Here is a 21,528-nt window from a genome sequence, read left to right as displayed (position 1 = left end):
ACGATCCGCACCTCTCCAAACCTGACCTCAGCAAGTATCTCTGACCATCAATACCTCTCCAACCCCGACCCAGCTACCTCTACCATTCTACACTCCAGACGTGCCCACACGGCTGTGGGTTGGTGTTCATATATATATATCCCCACCTCGGCCTCGCGGTCACGCCTTGTTTGTGGTGAGCTCTCCGTTACTTGTTTTTACCTCCGTAACATTACAAAGACCTTACCTCTGTCCTTCTGATCAAACTCTAATGCGGGCTTTCATAATCTCACGTCTTGACTATTGTAATCTTCTACTCTCCGGCCTTCCTGCCTCTCAACTGTCTCCCCTACAATCTATCCTAAATGCTGCTGCCAGAATGACTTTACGCTCTCTTAAATCCCTCTTCTGGCTTCCAATTAAACTCTGTATCACTTACAAATTCAGCTCTCTTTTAAGGCATACACTCTTCTACCCCTGATTATATCTCAGCACTAGTTTCCCGCTATACACCTGCCTGCCTCTTGCGTTCTGCTCAAGGACTGTCTACCTCTTTTGTATCGTAAGCCCTCTCCCACCTAAAACCTTTCTCACAGCCCCACACCCCTGGAATGGATCAATATCCCCCCTTCCCATCAATATCTAACTGATACCCTCTCAATCCACCTTTAAGACCTATCTAAAAACACACCACTTTAACGAACCGAATGGGTAGCTCCACTGGCTGATACTATACATCTTATATGCACTGACCATGACCCCTTGCAGACTCACTTACCATCACACCCTCCTACTGTCTCTGTAATTTTTCCTTAATTACCACTTACATTGTAAGCTTTTCGGGGCAGGGACTCCCTTTCCTATTGTTACTGTCATGTCTGAAGCGCTTATTCCCATTATATGTTATATTATTATGTCCAGTGTAGTACTGCTTTGAAGCTCTATCTAAATAAAGATATACATACTGTATATTATGTGCCTGTCCCAGGCATTGCCATGTGCGTGCAATTTCTAAAAGTTTGACTTCTTTTTTAGAAAGTTTTACGACAGAGGGGCCTATGCTATAAGCAGCGATAAGCCCCTTATCGCCAGTTTATCGCCCAAAAAGCCTACTGCTATTCAGTAAGCCCCGATAAGCTGGCGATAAAATCACCGTTTTTTTGCTGGGAAAAAACCCGCCAAACGCTCAGCGATAAGCCACTTATTGCCAGCTTCTCAAACTCGCTCAATTCTAGTAGCCCCGATCAGCTTATCGAGGCTGATCGCTGCTCTAGAATGGAGATTTCCTCTCCAAATCGTCCCACCACAAAAAGTTGGCAAGAAGGTGAGGAGAAGCTGCCGAGAAGCGGTGAGACGGCACTTAGGGGAAAAAAACAATTTTTCCTGCACCCCGGTGCTGATACCCATTAATATCACGACCGGAGACCCCCGGCATGAATCTGATGCACGAAAAATACATTTACAGGCAACTTCATTAACTTAGCGGCTAGCCGCTAAGGGGTTAACCACCAGTGCCATGCTTATTGTGGGTAGTGGGGGTAGGTTACGGTGGTATTTGGCCCATGATGGGGGTTTAGGGCTTGCGGGTGGACTTAGCCCCTTCATTACATTAGCCGTTAATACCGCTAAGGTAATGAAGGGGTTAACCCCTCTCGCTACCCACCCGGTATTGTATTGTATGTCTTTATTTGTATAGCTCCATTAATGTACATAGCGCTTCACAGTAGTAATACACGTGGTAGTCATATAAATAACAAATAATATAAATAACAGGTCATGGGAATAAGTGCTTCAGACATAAACGTAACATTAAGGAAGAGGAGTCCCTGCTCCGAGGAGCTTACAATCTAATTGGTATGTACGAGGAACGTACAGAGACAGTAGGAGGGCATTTTGGTAAGTGCTTCTGCAGAGGGCCAAGCTTTATGTATCATGTGTCTAGTATTATCTACGGTGCTACTCATATGCTTCTTTAAGGAAGTGTGTCTTAAGGTGGGTCTTAATGGTGGATAGAGAGCGTGCTAGTCGGGTATTGAGGGGAAGGGCATTCCAGAGGTGTGGGGCAGTCAGTGAGAAAGGTTTAAGGTGGGAGAGGGCTTTAAACACAAAGGGGGTAGAGAGACATCTTTGAACAGAACCCAAGTGTCGGGATGGTGCATAGCGAGAAATTAGGGCTGAGATGTAAGGAGGGGCAGAAGAGTGTAAAGCTTTAAAAGTGAGGAGGAGAATTGAGTGTGAGATGAGGGATTTGATAGGAAGCCAGGAGAGTGATTTTGATTTCGAGACGCTGAGTCAGATTTAGGAAAAAGTAGAGTGATTCTGGCAGCAGCGTTTAGGATAGATTGTAGGAGAGACAGGAGAGAGGCAGGAAGGCCGAACAGCAGGAGGTTACAGTAGTCAAGACGGAAGAGAATGAGGGCCTGAGTCAGGGTTTTAGCAGTCGAGCAACAGAGGAAAGGGTGTATCTTTGTAATATTGCGGAGGAAAAAGTGACAGGTTTTAGAGATAAGAAGATGGAAGATCGATGCCAGCACGGCTCCTATAGATGTCAGACTCACCAGGTAGGATGATCAATTTATTAATAAATCAATTTATTGAGCTACATAAGCAGATACTAACAAGACATGACTAGGAGACCTCCCACGCGTTTCGGGCAAGTTTGCCCTTTCTCAAGGAGTGTAACAAGCATGAAGGGAGGGTGTTATTTGTACCTCCCTTCTACTAATTGACTAATGTGTTGCACCTAATTGGAAGATTTATGCAAATTTCAACACATTGGACTCAAACCCGTTAGTCACATGTATATGCAGATATAATGAAATAGCTTAATATGCAGACTATAATATCATTGTCATAGTACAATAGTCTGCAATGGTGTAATAACTTAAATAATGATTTGTATGAATTCTGTGTCTAATGTCAACAGATTACATAGTAAAATAAATGGGGAAACATTATTGTTAATTATTAAGTAAATATATAAAACTAACCAATCAAAACCACTTGATTAGGGCAAGGCATATATTACACACACACACACACACACACACACACACACACACACACACACACACACACACACACACACACACACACACACACACACACAGTGGTTGACAAATCACCAAAAAATCTACTCGCCACCTAGTACCACACGTGTGCTGCTTGGGCCAATAGGAGCTCGCCACGATGTTAAATCCACTCGCCCGGGGCGAGCAAATGTATAGGTTTGTCGAACACTGTATATATATATATATATATATATATATATATATATATATATATATATATATATATATATATAAAAATGATACCACATAACAAATACTCCACATAGATGACACCTACAGATACAACAGTAGAAATATGATGAATATATAATTCCATTCATATATTGTGTAACGTTTATGATGATAGAAAAGGGGGAAACAAGGGAAGGGAAGAAAGGGGAAGGGGAAGGGTGGTTGAAGTGGTAAGGCGAGAGGGGGGTGTGGGGGGGGGGAGGGTTGGGAAGAAAGGGGGCAAGAACATGGAATAAGGTAATAACCCTTTGAAAATAAATAAATATTTAACGATTCCCTTTGAAAAAGTTACTGTCGTGACGAAACGCGTCAGGGAGGCAACCACGACATTACGTCATCACGCAGTGTGTGCTTTACGGCCGGAGAGCACATGGAGCTGATCTGAGGCTGAAGAAATCTCTATAACTGCACAGACGCTGATAGAACTTGTTCCTCATTACCAACTATTGCTGCAGATACACCGGAGGGACCCTGTTCCTACCAGATGTGTTCCTGGACGGTGTGGCTTTGCTGGTGGTGATTATATATATCACAAATTGCCTTTTTATCTTTTATCCTTGTGAGTGTCCTTAATCCCCTTGTGCTTTTTTTTTTAAATAAATGTACTGTTTTACACTATGGGAGGTGCGCTCTCTGTTCTTCTTTTTTTATAGTTTTCCTGTTGGAATTGGTCAGTCCTTCTGAGAGCAGCCGTGGATCCCTGAACAGCATCCTTTATACATCATCATTGACTTTGCACTGGATTTCCATCAAGGGTTGGACTTTACTCCATTTTTTGTATCCTCTTCCCATTTTTTTCCCTGTTTGATTATCAGCACATTCACCCACCACTTTTTTCCCCCTTTTTTTCATATATATATTTTTTCAACATCCAAATATACTGTTTGTCACATGTTTTAGATTGATTAATATTGTAATATATTGCACATAACTATTGCACTTTTATTACCTTTAATTAATTATTATTATTATTATTATTGATACTTGGTTTCACGAGTGGCGCTACTGAAATTCCTTTATATATATATATATATATATATATATATATATATATATAAATGATACCACATAACAAATACCCCACATAGATGACACCTACAGATACAACAGTAGAAATATGATGAATATATAATTTCATTCATATATTGTGTAACGTTTATGATGTTAGAAAAGGGGGAAACAAGGGAAGGGAAGAAAGAGAAAAGAGGGGAAGGGGAGGGGAAAGGGTGGTTGAAGTGGTAAGGGGAGAGGGGTGTGGGGGGGGAGGGTTGGGAAGAAAGGGGGCAAGAACATGGAATAAGGTAATACTGTAACCCATTAATAACCCTGGTGTAAGATCACAGAAAAACCTTCAGGTCCCATTCTGTATTGAGGCCTTTAAGTATTAATGTGTCGATGGTGAAGATCCAGAACGCTTCACGTTGGTAAAGAGCCCTGGATCAATCTCCACCTCGTTTGTGGGGTCTAATATGTTCAAGAATTACACATTTTACATTTTTGAGACTACCTGACTGGATTCCATAAAGTGATTAGACACGGGAAGTGCAATGTCCAAATTATTAATATGTCTAATATGCTCTAACATCCTTATTTTAAATAAGCGGGTTGTTAGACCCACATATCGTTTGTTGCATCCGCAGGTGATCATGTATATAACATGATCCGTATTGCACATCACAAATGAAAGGATTCTATATTCTTTAGTTTGTTCAGTATTAGTGAAGCTTTTAAATTTTTGGACATATTGACATATTTTACATTTCCCGCATTTAAAACACCCTATTAAATCTGGGAATAGCATATTTTTGTTGTTATCTGAGATCATACTTGGTGAAACTAGACTGCCCAGTGTGTGTGCTTTTTGAAAGACAATTTTTGGTTCCATAGAGACCATGTCCTTTAAGAGAACATCTGTATTGAGGATAGCCCAGTGTTTCCTAATTATTGATTTGATGTTCATACAGTAGCTTGACGGCTGTATTGTTTAGAGATGTTTTGAATGTGAGAGAGGAGTCAAGTGTGACCCCTAGGCTGCGTGCTTGGGCTACTGGGTGAATGATGGTACTTCCAACAGTAATGTGGAAGGAGGAAGTATGGCCAGGTTTGGGAGGAAGTATGGGGAGCTCTGTTTTTGTCATGTTAAGTTTAAGTCGGCGGAGGGCCATCCAAGATGATATCGCAGAGAGGCATTCCGAAACTTTGGTCTGTACAGCAGGTGTAAGGTCAGGGGTTGAAAAGTACATTTGTGTGTCGTCAGCATAGAGGTGATATTTAAACCCAATGGATGGGATTAGGTCACCTAGAGAAAGTGTGTACAGAGAAAAGAGAAGAGGTCCCAGGACAGAATCCTGTGGCACCCCCACAGAGAGATCTATGGAGGAGGAGGTGTTAGCAGAAGAGACACTGAAAGTACGATGGGAGAGGTAAGATGAGATCCAGGATAGAGCTTTGTTCCGAATACCAAGAGTATGGAGAATGTGAAGGAGAAGAGGGACGTCCACGGTGTCAAATGCTGCAGAAAGGTCGAGTCATATGAGCATAGTGTAATGACCTCTGTCTTGGCAGCATGGAGGTCACTAGTTATTTTAGTGAGGGCTGATTCAGTCGAGTGAGCAGTGCGGAAGCCAGATTGTAGAGGGTCTAGGAGAGAATGGTTGTTGAGAAAGTGGAGCAAGCGAGAGAATACAAGACGTTCAAGGAGTTTGAAGGCAAAAGGCAGGAGGGAGACAGGTTGATAGTTAGAAAGACAGGTAGGGTCAAGCTTGCTGTTTTTGAGTAATGGTAACGGTTGCATGTTTGAAGGAGGCGGGAAAGGTACTAGAATAGAGGGAGGTGTTAAATATGTGTGTGAGCGTAGGGGTTATAGTAGGAACAAGATGGTTTAGGAGATGGGAGGAATGGGGTAAAGAGGGTAAGTGGTAGAGAGAGAAGAGATCAGAAGTGATATATCCTCCTCTGTGACAGCGAAAAAAGAGTCAAGGAAGGCAGGAGGAGAGTTAGGAAGCAGTGTAGGATGGGAGGGGGAAACAGAGGGGATGTTCTGACGAATGGAATCCACCTTTTCCTTGAAATAGTCAGCAAAGTCATGAGGTGAGATGGAGGAAGAAGAGGTGGCTGGGGGTGGTTTGAGTAGAGAATCAACGACAAAGAAGAGTCGGCGTGGGTTAGATTTGTGCGTGTTGATTAGTGAAGAAAAGTAAGTTTGTATAGCTTGAGCGAGGGCAGAGTTGAAACAGGGTAGCATAAATTTGTAGTGAAGGAAGTCTGCGAGAGTGTGAGATTTCCTCCAGAGGCGTTCAGAGGAACGAGTGGAGGAGCGCAGCATGCGTGTGTGGGAATTTAGCCAGGGTCAGGGGTTAGAAGGACGAGGACGACAGAGAGAAAGCGGGGCATGTAGATCAAGAGAGGAGGATAAGGCAGAGTTGTACTGTAGTTCCTGACCAGATTGTCAGGGTCTGTAGCAGAACTGAGAGAGGAGAAGGAGGAGCGTAAAGCGGAATCAAAGGCTGGTAGGTTAATAGAGCGCAGGTTTCTGCGAGGGGTAGATGGAGATGGAGAAGGGGAGAAACGAGAGAGAAAATGAGATGAGGTGATGGTCAGGCCTAAACACCCATCCTTGGGGCTAATACCCCCTTCATCCACCACCGTTACCCACAATAAAAAAAATACACACAACAGCCCTAATACCCACCTCCTAGGCCACAAAAAAACATGACAATATTTAATAAATAACAATACACAACACACCCCCTGTGCCCCCACATAAAACCATAATTTATTTTTTTTACACACAGGATTAATACTACAGGTTGGCAGGGCTCACACTAATACAAAAGCATGAATGTCAAAAATACACAATAATAAAACAGATACAACAAACACCTAAACACCCATAAACAAAAATTAAAAGCACTAGCCAACCAAGCAATTAAATAAAACCACTAGCCTATCAATTAAAGCAATAAAACCATTAGGCATTCAATAAAATAATTAAAACCACTATGCAATCAATTACATAAATCCTACCACTAGCCAAAAAATACATTTAATACCTAAAAGCAGTAACCAACACAACAATTAATTCATACAACCACTAGGCAACACATTAATTAAAACCACTAGCCACCAAAATACATTAAATAAAATCACTAACCAATCTGTAAAAAGAAAAAAACAAGCCATGACAATTCAAATCAATTTAATCTAAAAAATAAAAAGACATAGAAAATAAAACAGTCAATAGAAGAAATGCATTTGCCAAAAAAATGCATTGGCTCCCACTGTATTCATCTGTACCATGAACAGGCACAGATGAATACATTAGCACTGTGGATATTCTGATCACATGATACATAAAGCTTGGCCCCCTGCGGATGCACTTATCAGAACTCCCTCCTACTGTCTCTGTACGTTCTCCCTACCTACCAATTAGACTGTAAGCTCCTCAGGGCAGGGACTCCTCTTCCCATGATCTGTTATTTATATTATCTGTTATTTATTTTATTACCACGTGTTTTACTGCTGTGAATCGCTATGTACATTAATGGCGCTATATAAATAAAGACATATAATACAATACAGTCAATGAGCAATGAAAAACATAAAAAAAGAAAAATCCAATTAGAAAATCTGTAAAAATATAAGTACAGTACATACATTCAATATTTATCTTACCTTTAGAAGCGTTGGACCTCCGAATCCTGGGGAATCAGCTCTCATACCGTGACGTCACGAAACACAATCCAACGCCATCCACCGTGAAGATCAAGGACAGGTAACAAAATTCTTCTTTCTGTAATCTTCCATCATCTTTCCATCATCTTTCTTCATCTGTGATTATTTCTTGATTTTCTTTATCTTCTGTTTTTATCTTCATCTGTTAATCCAATAACCCCATGTTAAATCCACGATCTTGACCCGACGGCTTCTTGAGCTCAAATGAGACGTCATGGTCTTAAATATGGCCTGTAACGTCACATTTGGGCAGCAAATGGTTCCCACACCATATGATTTTTTTATGTGAAGTCATGAAAGGGACTGAAGCCAACCAATCACCAGTCCGGATCTTGCTGGCCCGGTGGGAATTCAGGATGTTTAAATATAGGGGTCATTGGAGATGGGAAGATGGGCAATCCTGCGTTTGTGGCCCTAGTATCCCAAATATAATGCAATGAGAGTTTCACTATATGCATTCTTCAATCCATTTTCTTTGCTTTTTATGTAGCCACATACATCAAAATAAGGAACAGTGAAAGCACGTATATTTTCCAATATCTACCCAGACTTTAACCTCATCTGGTAAGTGCCATTCAACCATCTGACGAGCATCTACATCAGGGCTGCACAACATACGGCCTGCGGGCCGCATGCGGCCCGCCTGGCCTCTCTGTGTGGCCCGCGGTGACTCCGGCCGGGCGCCAGTTAATTAATTAAATAAATAAATAAAAAAAAACATTTTTTTTTAAAGTTTTAAAAAATGGCGGCGATTCATCCCCCTCCCCTCCTACACCGCCCCCCCCCCCCCCCCCGCCCCCGGGTTTTGCAGTGCGCGGGGGCAGAAGCAGCATGAGGAGGATGCAGGATGCCGGGGAGGTCAGAGCATGCCGGGGGCGGGGCTTAGTACCGGGGAGAGAGGATGTGCTGATCTAAAAGAGGTAGAGGTGTGTGTGTGTGTGTGTGTGTGTGTGTGTGTGAGAGAGAGAGAAAAACGGGCTGGTGGGGGGTGGGTGTGAAAAACGGGCTGGTGCAGAGGTGGGGGTGTGTGAAAAACGGGCTGGTGCAGAGGTGGGGGGTGGGCTGCTGACATGTGAGGGGGGGTGCTGACATGTGATGGGGGGTGCTGACATGTGAGGGGGAGTGGGCTGCTGACATGTGAGGGGGGGTGGGCTGCTGACATGTGAGGGGGGGTGGGCTGCTGACATGTGAGGGGGGTGGGCTGCTGACATGTGAGGGGGGTGGGCTGCTGACATGTGAGGGGGGTGGGCTGCTGACATGTGAGGGGTGTGGGCTGCTGACATGTGAGGGGGGGTGGGCTGCTGACATGTGAGGGGGGGTGGGCTGCTGACATGTGAGGGGGGGTGGGCTGCTGACATGTGAGGGGGGCTGCTGGCATGTGAGGGGTGGGTGGGCTGCTGGCATGTGAGGGGTGGGCTGCTGGCATGTGAGGGGGGGGCTGCTGACATGTGAGGTGCAGGGGGGGAAGTGATGTGAGGTGCAGGGGGGGTATGATGTGAGTTGCAGGGGGGGGGGAGAGTGTCATATTGAGGAGAGGGGGAAAGAGTGTCATATTGAGAGGAGGGGGAGAGAGTGTCATTTAGGGGAGAGGGAGAGTGTCATATTGAGGAGAGAGAGTGTCATATTGAGGGGAGGGGGAGAGAGTGTTATATTGAGGGGAGGGGGAGAGTGTCATATTGAGGGGAGGGGGAGAGTGTGTCATATTGAGGGGAGGGGGAGAGTGTCATATTGAGAGGAGGGGGAGAGAGAGTCATATTGAGGGGAGGGAGAGAGAGAGAGTGTCATATTGAGGGGAGGGAGAGAGAGAGTGTCATATTGAGGGGAGGGGGAGAGCGTGTCATTTAGGGGAGGACTAGTGTGTCATATTGAGGGGAGGGAGAGAGAGTGTCATATTGAGGGGAGGGAGAGAGAGTGTCATACTGAGGGGAGGGCGAGAGAGTGTCATATTGAGGGGAGGGGGAGGTGTCATATTGAGGGGAGGGGGAGAGTGTCATATTGAGGGGAGGGGGAGAGAGTCATATTGAGGGGAGGGAGAGAGAGAGTGTCATATTGAGGGGAGGGAGAGAGAGAATGTCATATTGAGGGGAGAGAGAGAGTGTCATATTGAGGGGAGAGAGAGAGTGTCATATTGAGGGGAGGGTGAGAGTGTCATATTGAGGGGAGGGAGAGAGTGTCATATTGAGGGGAGAGTGTGTCATATTGAGGGGAGGGGGAGAGAGTGTCATATTGAGGGGAGGGGGAGAGCGTGTCATTTAGGGGAGGGGGAGTGTGTCATATTGAGGGGAGGGAGAGAGTGTCATATTGAGGGGAGGGAGAGAGAGAGTGTCATATTGAGGGGAGGGAGAGAGAGAGAGTGTCATATTGAGGGGAGGGGGAGTGTGTCATATTGAGGGGAGGGAGAGAGTGTCATATTGAGGGGAGGGAGAGAGAGAGAGTGTCATATTGAGGGGAGGGAGAGTGTCATATTGAGGGGAGGGAGAGAGTGTCATATTGAGGGGAGGGGGAGAGAGTGCCATATTGAGGGGAGGGGAAGAGTGTCATATTGAGGGTAGGGGGAGAGTGTGTCATATTGAGGGGAGGGAGAGAGTGTCATATTGAGGGGTGGGGGAGAGGGTGTGATTTAGGGTAGGGGGAGAGTGTGTCATATTGAGGGGAGGGGGAGAGAGTGTCATATTGAGGGGAGGGGGAGAGTGTCATATTGAGGGGAGGGGGAGAGAGTGTCATATTGAGGGGAGGGGGAGAGAGTGTCATATTGAGGGGAGGGGGAGAGAGTGTCATATTGACTGGAGGGGGAGAGAGTGTCATATTGAGGGGAGGGGGAGAGTGTGTGATATTGAGGGGAGGGGGAGAGTGTCATTGAGAGGAGGGGGAGAGGGTGTGATTTAGGGGAGGGGGAGAGAGTGTTATATTGAGGGAAGAGAGACATGGGGGGGATGCTGACATTGGATGCTGACTTGGGGGGGGGCTGCTGACATGGAATGGGCTGGGGGGATGGAAGGGGGTATTGTGTTTTTGATGTGGAGGTGGTATTGTGTGGGTGAGGGGGGAGATGGGGGTATGAGAGATAGATGGGGGGTATCATAAAAGTTGATAGTGAGGGGTTCTGAGGGAGATGAGGATGATGATGATGGAGAGGTGCTGGAGGAGAGATGATGATGATGATGATGATGATTTAACCGTGCGGCCCAAATTTTTTTTCCTTGGAGCAGTTCGGCCCTTCTCACTTTACGAGTTGGGCAGGCCTGATCTACATTATACTTTCCTAACTATGGGGAAGCTAAGTTTCCAACCTCTATTGATCTATGTAATATTTTTTGGGACACCCTAGGTTATTTGTCTAATTAAACAAAGTTGAGTATTATTCGCTGCCACCTCTTTAAGTGAGCATTGCTTTTCCAAGTGGGAAGTGTTTGGCAGAGATATAAGAGTCTGGGCAAAACATTCATTTTTGTACACATTCCGTCCAGGGCTCGACAAATTTAAAAAAACGTCACTCCAAAAAAAAAAAGGCACTCGCCCATCCCCTCACCAAATTTTTTTTGTAACCCCCCAATCCCTCTCCCCCTTACTTTACCCACTGGAGTCTTACCTGCGGCGGGGTGGTGCGGCATCTCTGGTATTCTCCTGCAACTCCCGTGACCATGGCTGTGTGGCGTTACTTGATGCAACGTTGCCATGATAATGGGATGCTGCGTGACGTCACGCAGCGTAACAACGTGATGTCACCTAGCATCATTTGACGCCGCACAGTCATGTTCATGGGAGTTGCAGGAGAGACACGGTAGTTGCAGGGGGAGATGCAGGAGAATGCCGGGAGACGTCTGCAGGTAAGACTCGCCAGCGGGTAAAATGCACTTGCCCCAGGTGAATGGGCGAGTGCATTTGTCGAGCCCTGATTCTCCACATCCAAGATATGGTATATTTCCTCCAAACCCTCAGCTCTGCTTCCACTTTCTTAATTATCTGGGGAAAGTTAGTTTGGAAAAGTTGATTATATGTTTTAGTTATTTACACTCCTAAATATTTAATACTATGGGTTTTGAATTTAAAGGTGCAATGTATCTTAATCAATTTTTCGTAATGTTGCAGAATATGTATCCCCACTGCTTCAGACTTCAAGGTATTTACTGTGAACCCTGTCAGACTCCCAAACTCTTCTAATTCTTGCAATAAATATGGCAATGGGATAATTGTCTTTGTTATAGTCATAAATACATCATCTGCATATAATAATGTTTTATACTCCTTATCCTCCACACTAGTACCTGAGATATCTGGGTTGGCCCGTATTCTGGAAGCCTGTACCTCAATTACCAGTGAAAAAATTAGAGGGTACAGTGTCCATCCCTGCCTTGAGGAGTCTTGCATGTAGGAGTGAGAGGAGGTCATAAGGTAGGAAGAAAGGCGGATGTCGTGGGCAGAATGTAGTTGTCGTTTAAGTATGCATTTGTGGAAGAGGGCTGAGATGTAAGTGAGGGCAGTGTCATTGAGACCTTTGTCAATCATTACTAGGGTTTTAAATTTAAATCTAGAGGCTATGGGAAGCAATGTGCGTAGTGGAGCAGTATGTATGTCTTTATTTATATAGCGACATTAAAGTGGCCAAGAAGTGGAGTGGTGAATGAGGCAAATGAGTCTAACGGCAACATTTTGGATCGATTGGCGTTGGTAGAGGCGGACAAGTGGAATGACAACTAAGAGAAATTTGCAGTAATCGAGGCGGGACATGAGTAGATTAGGATTTTAGTTGCATCATGAGTGAGAAAAGCGCATATATTGGTGATATTTCGGAGGTGGAGGCGGCAGGACTTCGTGAGGGATTGAATGTGAGGAATGAAGGAGAGATCAGCGTCAAAGATGACCATTAGACAATGGCTTGAGGTGTTGAGGAGATTATGGTGTTATTGACAGTGAGGGAGAGTTTTGGTGTAGCGGTGGCAGTAGAAGGGGGAAAGAATATTAATTCTGTTTTGGAAAGCTAACCGTCAGGTAGAGGTTAGGCTACGGCTATAGTCTGCCAGACGGAGCAGAACGGAGGGCGCACACGCTGCGCGTACACATCTATGATCCTCTTTGAGGATGTCTATAGATGGCGCTAGCGCGTACGTCAGACCGAGCAGGCAAAGGCGTGAAATTGAAGGAGACAGAGCCAAGTGATGTTTTGCACGATGGCATGATCACATGACCTGTTCTACAATCAAAGAGAAGTTACATTTTGCCTCATGAGTAGATTGAGTTTGTCAATAACTTGTCAATTACTTTTTTGCTGATCCAGTTGTCACTTCACTTGTCCCTGTGAAAGTTTGTCAGTCATGGATCCTGTAAAAATAGAACAACTGATTTCAGAGGTGTTCTTGAGGGATTCCTTGTGGAATCAGCGCTCCAGAGCGTATCACGACAGAAATGTTCATGATAAGCTCTGGAATGTCGTGAGTGGAGTACCTCAGGGATCATACTGGGACCTCTGCTTTTTAACTTGTTTATTAATGACCTTGAGGTTGGCATCGAGAGCAAAGTCTCCATCTTTGCTGATGATACTAAATTTTGTAAGGTAATAGAATCAGAGCAGGATGTAATTTCTCTTGAGAAGGACTTGGAGAGACTGGAAACGTGGGCAGGTAAATGGCAGATGAGGTTTAATACAAATAAATGTAAGGTTATGCATTTGGGATGCAAGAATAAAAAGGCGAATTACAAATTAAATGGGGATACATTGGGGGAATACTTGATGGAGAAGGATTTAGGAGTGCTTGTATACAGCAGGCTTAGTAATAGTGCCCAAAGTCATGCAGTAGCAGCAAAGGCAAACAAGATCTTATCTTGCATCAAACGGGCAATGGATGGAAGGGAAGTAAACATAATTATGCCCCTTACAAAGCATTAGTAAGGCCACACCTTGAATATGGCGTACAATTTTGGGCACCAATTCTAAGAAAAGACATTATGGAACTAGAGAGAGTGCAGAGAAGAGCCATGGGGATGGACAATCTAACTTATGAGAGACTATCTAAATTAGATTAATTTACATTAGAAAAGAGGCGTTTAAGAGGGGATATGATAACTATATACAAATATATTCGGGGACAATACAAGGAGCTTTCAAAAGAACTATTCATCCCAAGGGTAGTACAAAGGACTCAGGGGCATCCCTTAAGGTTGGAGGAAAGGAGATTTCACCAGCAACAAAGGAAAGGGTTCTTTACAGTAAGGGCAGTTAAAATGTGGAATTCATTACCCATGGAGACTGTGATGGCAGATACAATAGATTTGTTCAAAAAAAGGTTGGGCATCTTTTTAGATAGCGAACTGAAGGGAAAGGGGGGAGAGGAAGGGGAACCCTCGCTACTGCTAGCTGGAAATTACTGGGTGGAGGTGCTACTATCAGGGGAATACTAGGATATGGAATAAACAAAAGAAAGGAGCCCCAAGGAGAGCACTCATGCACTATGTATATATAGCCTGGTGTACCTAAACTCCATGTGTTGTTGGGGGGGATGGGTGAACAATAAAATATGTATAAATTTATTTGAGTCGTGACTCAGAACAATAAAATAATGGGGGAACGCTGTGGGTCAAGTATAGTACTCTGAAGAGCCAGTATACAGCGAATTAAAATAGGACAAATGAACCAAAGTAATAGTCACTGAGCTGCCCAACCTACTGAGGTAATGCTAGGGCAAAAAGTCCCATAGATACCACCGCAGTATATGCTAGGTGATATTTATGTGGCCCCAAATAGGGATATGGTCAAATAGGTGCCAAGGTTAAGTATATACAGTGGACACCTGCATAGCCCTGTATCACCTGAATAAGTGCGTTCTGGTAGGTATCAAAGCAGTGCACACGTAGTGCCTGTCAACATGTAATGATTCAGAGCATAAGGTAACGTGTGTGAATAGTAGTTTGCTGCCTGGATTCTTTGGATCCGCACTGGTTGCATATGCAGTAACCCAGAGTCCTGATGACACCCCTACAGTCTGTGATAGGAGGTGTTGGGTAAACCCTCAGCAGGGGTATGAGCGGATGCTTTCACAGATGGGTGATCACAGTGAGCATCTTCGTAGCCCTATGTCACACAATTCAATAAGTCATAGTATATCAGTGATTCCTATAACAGTACACAGGTAGTGTCTGTTTACATGTTAAGAACAGGGATAAGGACCCTAGAGTATCATGTATATATCAGACAGTGTAACAAGCTAAATCAGTACCTGCTATAACAGTACACAAGTAGTGCCTGTTTACATGAAACATGTGAACATGTATGCCCCAAACAGTGTGGAAGAATGGGGTTAACAGCTGCTGAACAGTGCATGGATAATGCCCGTTTGTATACAGCATATGGTAATATATACATCCAGGCAGTGTAGGAACAGAATCAGTGGTTGCTATAAAACAGTGCACAAGTAGTGCCTGTTTACATGAAACGTGTGTAAGTCACGGGGTTCATTCGTCCATCTTGTACAGGCATACCTCTTGAAACATGGCTGGGCGCCTTCAGCAGCATGCCTGGTGCTCACATATATCAGCCAGAGGTGCGCCTGGTATTTAAAACTCAATAAACATTGTTGCAATAGCAGAGCCCCATATCTGAGGCTACTGGGGATAGGAAGCGCTCCGACCGCAAGCGCATGTCCCGCCCCTCTGACGTAATGATGTCATCAATCGCCGACGTCCGTTTCGCTTGTACTGCTTTGTCAAGTCAGTACAAGCGAAACGTACATCGGCGATTGATTATGCATTATCCATGCACTGTTCAGCAGCTGTTAACCCCAAATTATTTATTTGTATACCAAATAGCATATGCCATATCTTCTCTTTATGGTTTTTTAATTTACCTCATAGCGTACGTGATATCTTCCCTAAATGTATTTTTAATTTACCTCATAGCGTATGCGATATCTTTCCTAATGGTTTATATATGTATTAAAATATGTGTTCTATAGTTTAACATTCAATATTCATTCTAATTAGGAGGAGCGCAGGAATCGTTCTTTTTGTTTTTCTATATGTTAAGGCCTATCTTTTTACCGGCAACAAACTTTTATAGGGAGGAGCGAGGTATTATGTACAGTTTTTCACAAATATTAGGCAATCCTTTTCCTTGTTGCATACTCCCATAGGGAATTTTATATATAGTATCTCTGAAACGTCATAGGGGTAGGTTTATTGGCTCATCTGCTTTACATAGCAGTTACAGTACTGAGCCCCTACCAATTTTCCAATGAGTGCAGGTGTAATACACCCCAGTGTCAGTCTGGACATCACCCTCCATTGAATGGTAGGTGAATGTGTAAGGCTGACAGAGAGATATATACAGTGGCGGCCGCCTTTAGCCTCCTGCGGCCGCTTCAGCGCGAATTTTAAAACCGCGGGCAGATGCAGTGTTTGATGCGGCATGTTCCGGCATTTAAAGCCGAGGCCGCGTGCATTGTACAGTATTAGCGCTGTGCTTATTTAATTGTAGGTACTCAAGCAAGCTATTTACACAAGGTATTTAATTGTAGGTTTAATTAGAGGTACACAAGCAAAGCTACTGTAACATTATGGGCGGCGTGCGTGCAACTTTATGGGCGGCGTGCTGTATAGAAACTTTCACTGATAACTACAGTACTATTGGCGCTGTCTCGGCATGAATGCGGCATGAACGCGGTGAAGTGCGTGGCATTCGGAAAAAAATACCCAAACAAACCGTAGATATTGGAGAATAAAAGGGGCCGTGACAGTATGTGTAAGTTTTATTATATTCACACCTGGGAATTTGTGCAACCAGTTTACCTCCATAGTAAAGGTAAGTATGATACAGGCTTTAGCCAGATTTTAATTGCATACCCAAATAAGCTCATGCTTTATTTAACCCCTTCAGGGATTTTACACTTTTTTCACCAGTCCATGGGACAACTATTACATATATATATATATAGTGTAGGTACCTGCATTAAATTACAAATGCTTTGGCCAAAGGGTTTAACAAAATACCCTTTTTCATGAAATTATTATTTTATTTTAGCCTAATTGGTGGGAGCGCAGGAATCGTTCTTTTTGTTTTTCTATATGTTAAGGCAGCGTTTCCCAAATGGTGGGTCGCGACCCGGCACCGGGCCACGGCACCAAAATTGCTGGGTCGCAGCGAGGCTGGCTGCCCGGTGTCTCCCGTCCCCCCCGTCCTCCCCCCTCCCCGCTCAAGTTTAAAAAAATGGCGGCGATTCCCCCCGCGGTCCCGCGCGCATGCGCAGGGCAAGCAGGGCCCGCTCCCTTCCTCCCCCCCACTCCCAACGTGGGACGGAGGAGGAAGTACCAGCTCCTCGCCGGCCCGCACGTTACGTGGGACGGAGGGGGAAGTACAAGCTCCACCTGCGGCCTGCTTCCCCCCGCGGCCAGCTTCCCGAGCTCACCTCCCGTGGCACCCCCTCCCGAGCCCACCTCCCGTGCCCCCAAGCCCACCTCCCGTCCCGGGCAGCAGGGGATATCGGGGGCAGCAGGGTAAAGCGTCCGGCGGCAAGGTAAGTCACCCCACCCAGTCACTGTCACCCACCCACCCAGTCACTGTCACCCGTGACTCTCTCCCACCCAGTCACTGTCTCCCACCCACCAAGTCACTGTCACCCACCCACCCAGTCACTGTCACCCACCCAGTCACTCACCCTCCCACCCAGTCACTGTCACCCACCCAGTCACTGTCACCCAGTGACTCTCTCCCACCCAGTCACTGTCTCCCACCCACCCAGTCACTCACCCACCCAGTCACTCCCACCCACCCAGTCACTGTCACCCAGTGACTCTCTCCCACCCAGTCACTGTCTCCCACCCACCCAGTCACTCACCCACCCACCCAGTCACTGCCACCCACCCAAGTGTCCCAGTCCCCCCCCTCCCACCCAAGTGTCCCAGTTCCCCCCTCCCACCCACCCAGTCCCAATTCCTCCCTCCCACCCACCCAGTCCCCCCCTCCCACCCACCCAGTCCCAGTTCCCTCCTCCCTAAGTCCCAGTCACCCAGTCCCAGTTCCCCCCTCCCTCCCACCCACCCAGTCCCCCCCTCGCTCCCACCCACCCAGTCCCCCCCTCGCTCCCACCCACCCAGTCCCAGTTCCCCCCTCCCTCCCTCCCACCCAGTCCCCCCCTCCCTCCCACCCACCCAGTCCCCCCCTAACCCAGTCCCCCCTCCCAGTCCCCCCCTAACCCAGTCCCCCCTCCCTCCCACCCAGTCCCCCCCTCCCACCCACCCAGTCCCAGTTCCCCCCTCCCTCCCACCCACCCAGTCCCCCCCTCCCTGCCACCCACCCAGTCCCCCCCTCCCTCCCTCCCACCCACCCAGTCCCCCCCCCTCCCTCAAGTCCCCCCCTCCCTCCCACCCACCCCCAAGTGTCCCACCCACCCAGTCCCCCCCCTCCCTCCAACCCACCCAGTCCCCCCCTCCCTCCCACCCACCCAGTCCCAGTTCCCCCCTCCCTCCCAACCAGTCCCAGTCCCCCCCTCCCTCCCACCCAGTCCCCCCCTCCCTCACACCCACCCACTCCCCCCCTAAGTCCCACCCACCCAGTCCCAGTTCCCCCTCCCTCCCACCCAGTCCCAGTTCCCCCCTCCCTCCCACCCACCCAGTCCCCCCCTCCCTCCCTCCCACCCAGTCCCAGTTCCCCCCTCCCTCCCACCCAGTCCCAGTTCCCCCCCCCTTCCACCCACCCAGTCCCCGGCCCCCCCTCCAGTCACTCACATCCATCATTGCCTGTAATTCACTGTTTGTGTCTGTGTGCCTATAGGGGAGAGCGAGTGTGTGTGTGTATCAGAGTGTGTGTGTATCAGTGGCTGTGTGTTTGTGTGTATCTGTATCAGTGTGTGTGTGTGTGTGTGTGTGTGTGTGTATATCAGTGTGTGTGTGTGTGTATATCAGTATCAGTGTGTGTGTATCAGTGTCTGTGTGTATCAGTGTGTGTGTGTGTGTGTGTGTGTGTGTGTGTGTGTGTGTGTGTGTGTGTGTGTATCAGTGGCTGTGTGTGTGTGTGTGTATCTGTATCAGTGTCTGTGTGTGTGTGTATCAGAGTGTGTGTGTATCAGTGGCTGTGTGTTTGTGTGTATCTGTATCAGTGTGTGTGTGTATATCAGTGTGTGTGTGTGTGTGTATATCAGTGTGTGTGTGTGTGTGTGTGTGTATCAGTGTGTGTGTGTGTATCAGTATCAGTGTGTGTGTATCAGTGTCTGTGTGTATCAGTGTGTGTGTGTGTGTGTGTATGTCTGTTTATCAGTGTCTGTGTGTGTGTATCAGTGTATGTGTGTGTGTAGCAGTGTCTCCGTGTGTGTATCAGTTTGTGTGTGTAGCAGTGTCTCTATGTGGCTGCGTGTGTGTCGTGGCTGTGTGTGTGTGTCCGGTGGCTACGTGGTGTGTATCAGTGGCGTATCAGTGGCTGTGTGTGTGTATCAGTGTGTGTGTCAGGCTGCGTGTCTGTCAGTGGATGTGTGTGTGTGTGTGTGTGTATGTGTGTGTGTATCAGTGGCTGTGTGTGTGTGTGTATCAGTGGCTGTGTGTGTATCAGTGGCCTGTGTGTGTATCAGTGGCTGTGTGTGAATCAGTGGCTGTGTGTGTGTATCAGTGGCTGTGGTGTGTGTCTGTGTGTGTATCAGTGGCTGTGTGTGTGTGTATCAGTGGCTGTGTGTGTGTCTGTGCAGGCCCTATAGGCCCAGTACTTAGGTGATAAAAAAATTTAGAGGGTCACGGAAAAAAGTTTGGGAAACCCTGTGTTAAGGCCTATCTTTTTATCAGCAGCAACTTCGATAGGGGGAGGAGCGCGGTATTATGTACAGTTTTTCACATCATATTGCCATGGCACAGATCCCTCAGCATTAAAGTACAGTAGAGGCAACTCTTATTCGAACAAAAACCAGTGGCAATTCCCCAAAAAACCCAGGAAACACCCAGGTACATTCTGAATACATGCCTTAAACTTTCCTTAAACTAGCCCCAGCATTTCTGCATTGATTAATGGCCTATCAGATTAACAGCGGGGGTCCCTGGCAGTCCCATTCAAACTGAATTGGACTGCCAGGGATCCCTGCTGTGTTAATCCTATGGGTCGTTAGTCAATGCAGAAATGCCTTAAACGTGCCTCAAACTAGCCCAGAACATACCCAGCACATACCCAGCACATACCCAGCACATACCCAGCACATACCCAGAATGTAACCCGGCTAGTTTAAGGCAAATGTTAGAATAAACGTTGCCTCTACTGTAATCTTTGAATGTATCACAGATGCATTTGGCCTCTTTTCCAGGTGCATTATTTCCCTTACTTCTATGAAGTGACGTAGGAAGTTGAGTTACACGATCCAACTTTGAAAACTCAGCTGCGCCTTCCAAATCTATAACCACATTATGTAGTATAGCCACACATTTTACAATACGTGTTGCATTTGGCACAAGCGTTTCAATAGCTATTAATAGCACTCTCCATTTAGCCGGCATAATACCAAAAGCACACTCGAGACAACGTCTTGCCCTGGACAGCCTATAATTAAATATTTCAGCCTCTCTATTTATTCCTTGTCTACAATATGGTTTCATGAGGTATTTAAGCAATGGATATGCCTCATCCGCTAGCAGTACATGAGGTAAATTTTCTCTTGTACTTGATGGCAAGGTTTTAGCAGCAGGAATACTTTAATTTATCTTGTTCAATAAGCTGAAAAAGTGATGAGGCTCTAAACACCCCACCGTCGCTTTGCTTCCCGTATGCTCCTACATCAATATTGATAAATCTATATTTTACATCTGTGACAGCTTGCAGAACAATCGAATGAAAATGTTTGTAATTAAAATACATTTTTCCAGAATATTTGGGGTGCTTTATTCTAATATGTTTGCCATCTATACAGCCAACGCAATTTGGAAAATTCCACTTGCTCTCAAATTAAATAGACACATTTTGCAAGATTTCAATACTAGGAAATGGCATGTGTTCCGCTTGTAATGCATTGTATATAGCATCACATGTTTCATGAATAATTCTTTAGGTAGTAAAGAAGCAGGCAGACGATCTTAATCAGCAACAAAGATTTAATGTGCCATGAAAACCGATGTTTCGGCAGTACAATACTGCCTTTCTCAAGGTGAGGGCTACAAAACATATGTGAAAACCGCATATAAATACCCCCTTGTACTCACCCCTTGCTGCTCAGATCTGTACTGCCACGACGTTGACGCCCACGTGATGACATCAGCGCGCCTCCGCGGCACTCTGTGATGACGTCATACATCGTGGTGTAGGTCCCTGGTAGTACAGCACACTGAGCTGCGCTGGGAGACTGGAGCCACACCTCACACCAGGATGCTGACGCCCCCATGAAGACGTCAGCCGTCGGGGGGGGGGGAAGGCAGCCAGCCAGCCAGCCAGCACAATATTCATGGGCTGGACTAGAGATGTAAATCTGTCGCCATGGGAACCCTCTCTGAGCAGGGAGGAGTGAGATCCTCTGTGAACCAGTCTAAAAGTGCAAGATAACCAGAACATTAACAATACAAT

Source organism: Ascaphus truei, chromosome 1 (assembly GCF_040206685.1).
Source record: "Ascaphus truei isolate aAscTru1 chromosome 1, aAscTru1.hap1, whole genome shotgun sequence".
Lineage (NCBI taxonomy): Eukaryota > Metazoa > Chordata > Amphibia > Anura > Ascaphidae > Ascaphus > Ascaphus truei.
Note: the sequence above shows the minus strand (reverse complement) of the source record.